This window comes from Pipistrellus hanaki, assembly GCF_964339955.1.
Source record: "Pipistrellus hanaki genome assembly, chromosome: X".
In the NCBI taxonomy this organism is placed as follows: Eukaryota; Metazoa; Chordata; class Mammalia; order Chiroptera; family Vespertilionidae; genus Pipistrellus; species Pipistrellus hanaki.
Genome location: NC_140524.1, coordinates 78,961,737 through 78,967,736, shown reverse-complemented (window position 1 = coordinate 78,967,736; position 6,000 = coordinate 78,961,737).

Below are 6,000 nucleotides of genomic sequence, written 5' to 3'. Positions count from 1 at the left end.
GCATATATACATAACTCATGGACACAGACAATAGTTCAGTGAGGGCCTGGGGAGGGGGCTAGAGTGGGGGGGAAGGGGCCAATGGCAGTGAAGGGATGTCTGTAATACTTTCAACAATAAAGATAAATTTTAAAGATAAATAAAATAAGATGGTAAAATAAACAAACAAAAAAACAGTTATAGCTGGACACCTACTCATGACAGAATCCTGAGATGTGATAAAGTTTTTGTTTCTCAGAAACCCTGAGGTTGTTTCATAAGGTTTGTTTATAAACAATTAGGTTGAACAATCAAGTACTCAATATTTAAAGTAGTACCACCAAACTTTCTTGACAATTTTTTAAATGACTGGACTATGTTGTGTGGGATATTGCTTTCAAGTTTTCATTAACAAGTACTTAACTCTATTGTTATCTGCCTTACATTAAAGATATCTGAATTAGAGATGCTTATAACACTAAGGAAAGTGTTTCTAAAGAGAAACAAAAAAGAAAACCAAATATTTGAATGCAGATGACACCATTTATTGAAATCTACACTTACAAATGAAGTGCATAAAGCGAAAGGCAAATTTCATTTCAGGAAGAAATATATTCTTTTTTCATTATTGTGCCAAATATATATTTTAAGCAAATTAATGAGTTAGAAAACATTAATATTTTTGCAGTGCACCTTACACATCATTGTAATGTATTGGAAATATATTCCTAATGAAGAGAACACAGTGATGTTTATCATCAATAAATTTTACCAGACACAAAATATTAACAAGGTAACATGGCAGAAATGTAATAGGAAAGTGGCATTAATCACAATTTATTTGAAGAGATGGAAGAAAAAGAGTAATTTATCTTATATAACCAAGAAAGTATTAGTCTAAACTTGGCATAAATACAAAACTGAAAATATTTAAGAGGAACACTATTATCCAAGAGTTGAAATTTGGTTTAAAGATATAAGAGGGGAGGAAATTAATTTCTATTTCTGTAGTACCAAACATTTTAGTGTTTTAGTTTATAAGGTTTCTAATCATATTTATGTTTGAGTAGAGTTCACCTTGTGAAAAAAGAAAAACTAAACTTTAGATGTGATTTTGTATATAAATTAAACACATGAAACATACAGAACCAAACAAGATTTTCAATGTATAAGTCTGGAGATTATACATTTTTCTATTTTTATTCATAGTTGATTAGGACACAAAAGTCAACATTCAAAATATCTCTTCTCCAGCTTGGCAACTTAGCAGAGCAAAGTTAAGAACTACAAGTTTATATTACGAATGCAGATGAAATGATCTTGAAAGTTCAATAATATGGGGAAATTATTCTCTTGCAAATTGTGAATTAATGTTTTTGGGGTACTAAGAAAAATACACTATTCTGCCAATGATCAAAGAAAGTGCTCATAATAATGTCTACATTTATCTCCAAATAACCTTGTTTCTCTGTGACTCATACATGTGTGTCTACACACACACACACACACACACACAGTCACAGAGAAAAATTCAAAAATTGAAAATGTCCACATCTTGGCATTACTCTTGGACAAATGAGCATAAAATAGAAGTATCAGGTAGGTGTATCAATCATCAGGTACAGAAGTTAAGTTTGATTTCATCCATTTTTTCAAAACAACCCTAATGAATGTTTGGTGAACTTTGCTACAGAAATAAAATTTATTTAGTAATTAAGATTTTAAATCATCATAACCCCTCTATAATATTCTGTATTAGAATTTTAACTTAGTAAAATATTGAAATAACTGTTGTAAGCTTTGCAAGTTTAGGATAATCTCATAGACTGAGAACCAGCAGTTCTAGAGACTAGAGCTATGATAATTCAACCCCTGAATAAATAAATGCATCACATCAATCTACACCACACTTTAAAGATATAATACAGGCCAAAATACACATATCACATATACATTAAAATTTCACCTTGAATGGTACAATGCTTAAACATATTACAATAGGTACTTAACAAATGAGACAACAATTCAAAAATGGCCAGCAATTAATAGTAATATACACATTTTTAAATGTAAATACAGCATGAGTATAAAGTTTCATAATACCAGTGTACTTTACTGTCTTTCTTTTCTTTGAAAATAAAATCAAGTCAGATGCTTCATTTTCAAAATGTGGACATTTTAAATCCATAACAAATACTTAAACCATAAGCTTTGCATCTGCTCTCACTGATTTCCTTGGAACATTTGAGGGCTGTTATTTTTTCCCCCAATTAAAGACAGATTTGTTCTCTAATCACTGGTGATAAATGTGGCAAAAGAGAAATACGGAGTTACTTGCTTAAACATGCTGGACATAGTCATGACAAACTGAAACAGTTGGTCTGAGTTTGATGGGTTTAAAGGTTTGAAGGTATAATGTGTAGAGGTGTTATTACCAAATTTTTACAGTAATGTGTATTTCCAAAATTAACAACACTTTTCATTAATTTTTCTTCTTCATAGACTTTTGAATTCCTTCATATACTGCACATGTACTAGCAATAACTCTCATTACATAGTACTGGAAGGTTTAAAGAATGAACTTTGGCCATTATAATTCTTCAACTTTAAAATAATCAAATTTGTGTGTATTTATATTTGAAAGAATAGATATGAAGGAATTATTAAAATTTGTCAATATCTTCAAGATTTGGGGGCTTAGGGGATAAATCAGTTATATTAACTTTTGATATGCCAAACATTGTTTTGTATTATATTAACTATAATTTTTAATGTCACTGCATTTTAAAGTGAGCTTTATTTTAAAGATAACTTTTTAATTTTATTCCAATGTATGTATAATAGAGATTTTGGTTTCTAGATAGATATTGGTTACATCAGGTAACATTTACTAGAGGTGAGAGTTTAAAAAATAAAAATTTTAAATATAACTTTTTAATAGCAAAAATATGCTTTGATAAATCCAAAAATATGCTTTGATAAATGCATATTTTATCTTTTTTCATTAACATATTTTACAATTTAGATTAAGAAATTGGTAGTGTATATCTATTCATGTACTCAAAAAAGCATAAAATGATTATTTCTTTAGATGAGAGGTATCTTTATAATATATGAAAGAAGAAAAAATATACAAGTCTTTTAAAAGTAATTCAAAATTAAAAAAAAATAAAGCAGAACAGATTTTCAAATCACATTTATATGTGTTTTTATAATATTTTAAAGGCTGGCATAAACCAGTGTATTTTCACTATTAAGAATTTCTTTGGGGTATAAATGGTAATCAGGTCCCCATATTTTGATAAAATCATTTTGATTTACCTGTGTTGATATCATAAATGTTATAATTTGGGATATATTGACTTTCTGGAAAAATGAAACTATAGGGTTTTATTTTAATAGTCATCTTTACTTCATTCATGGTCCTCACATTAGTCTTTATTCTATCCTTAACCCTGAAGGTCAAGATTGAAGGAGAGTTTAAGATTAGTGTTGGGGTGTAGTAGAAGGGCAAAGATGTGGTGATGCTTAGAATGCATGAGGTAAAAGGTGGGGTGAGGGTTGAAATGAATTTTAGGAATAGGCTAAATGAAAGGATGATAGTAAGGAATATGGTAGGGTGTATAAGGAAGTGGAGATAAAAAATAGGGTGTGAGCTTAGAATGAGATGGGAAAAGAAAAAAAGTAGAGAATGGGGTGAGGGTAAGAGATGAAGAAGATATCCAGAATAAAGTAGGGTGAGGTAAGGGTAAGGGAAGGATTAAGTCGGGATAAGGTATGAAGGTATGGAGAAGAGGTCAAGGATGGGGTAGAGGTGGTGGGGTTGGGGTGGGGTGTAAGGTGAAGGATGAATTGGAATAAAGGTTGTGATGAAGAACAGGTATAAGGGGTGAAAATTAGGAGATTGAGGACAATAAATGACTAAATAACTTGAAGGCTTATTTGTTCATATTAATAAAGAAAAATGACAACTTTTGAAAGAGCAAAAAAGAGAAAACATTTTTTCAAATATTATTTTTAAGAAAATAGCATTTACTTTAAAAGCTAATTCTGGTATTTGTGCTTCTCTTTTCTATGTCTCATTTTCCACTAGACTGTCACTCACATCAGTGAGGCTCACTGCTCCTGAAATATGAACAAGGCACATGTACTTTATAACCTATAACCTATTAAAAGCACTGTTATATTTTTAATTTTTACTTCTAAAACATACTTAAAATATAATCATTAGATATGAATAGCCCATGTAATTAATGAAGCCCTCTAACCAATTAATGAATTTTGGAATAAATAATGCATATTGCATATATTTTCTTCACTCTTAAACAGAGATACCATTATACATTCATCTCCTATTAGAACAATCATAAAAAAGAAATACCTTCCCTGAATTTTTTAGGGGGTTAAATAGTTTTTCTATAGTTGAATGTTTTAATTCCATAACTCTTGATATTTGGTTTTTTGAAATAAAATTTTCACTACATGTATTTCTCCACTTATTCTTCAAATCTCCGTTTTATTTTTTAATTATGGACACAATTTGGTCAGAATTGAAAATTTAACATCATTTTTATAATTAGTCAAAATTGAGTTTTCTTAGGTTGTTCTTAATGTAAAGTATATTTTCTTTCTCAGCCAGCTCATTTTGTACACAAGGTGGTCACTCTGCTTTGTTAGTTGGACAGCTGTAATTTTCTAATGTGTTATGTCTCACTTTTGGTAAACTTCAACTTTAAACAACAGGAGGTTATTCAATATATAAATGAACATTTCTACTTTATATGAGTTTTAAATTTATTGTTCTTATTCAGTAAAAATGAAATTGGTTTTTATGGATGTTCCAAATTTTAATTATAGACAGATCATTTCAAATATTTTTTAAAAATATATTTCATAAACTGTTTAAGTTCTTTTGGTCCAAGTTTCTTGTTGTGCTTATGGATGAATGAGTTCTCTACTAGGAATCTTTCAAAAATATTCAATTCAATAATATGAGGTATTTTTTATTATGTTGATTGAAATTAGGTTGTCAGTTATGTGATTTGAATACCATATCTTTGTTAATTCTTAGAGGCGTGTTTTTGTGGTAGTTTTTCCCTCATCCTATTTATTAACCATTGAAAATATTTTTTCATTTGGTTAATTTTAAAATTTTAACCAGATGTTAATAAAACTTTATTTATTAAAAAAACTTTTTTTTTTAAATTTCAAGTTAAAATTGCTTAGTAATTTGTGAATTAAATATCATTTGGACTTGTTTGAATATACACTGTGCAATTTAATTTAACTTTAGAGTTATTTCTCCAACTTTATGCCATCATAGATTTTAGCAAGTGATGATCTTATTTTATAATGAATGTACTTTGATATATAGAATATATATGAAAGTTAATTTAATATTTTATTTGGTAAGAACAAGGGAATTATAAATGACTCATTGTTTTCTTTCTTCAACACTACACATTTAGATTTTCAATTTAAAACTTTTAATAAAAGCCTTAGATCCACTTTGTGTGAAATTTGTGAAGAAATTTTCATATTCAATATATTACACCCTCTGCTCTTTACTTATTTTTCTGTAGAATTGTGATGATTATTGATTGACTTCAGATAATTTACTTGACATAGTTAACCCTAAGACAATGCACAATCTTTGCAGATAAATAACTGTATCACTGAAAGATTTACATTGCTCAGTTCTGAACTAACAAAATTTAGCAGAGTGAAACCAATGGTAAAAGTAACTTTCTTTACATAATTGATCATTATTTTCGGAGACTATCTTCACATTTTATTTTTTTACCAAACTTAGCCTCAATTTCTTAAAGTTGTACAATGAAGAAGCGGTCAGCCATTTTACATATAATTTTTACATTTAAATTTTAAGCCACTAAACACAATATCAAATATTGCAAGAATTATAAGCATGAGGAATAACAATCACAAAGCAAGGTTTTTTGTTTTTTGTGTTTTTTTTTTGTTTGTTATTCTTAATGATGGTGTTTTCTTTAGTTTTAGTAA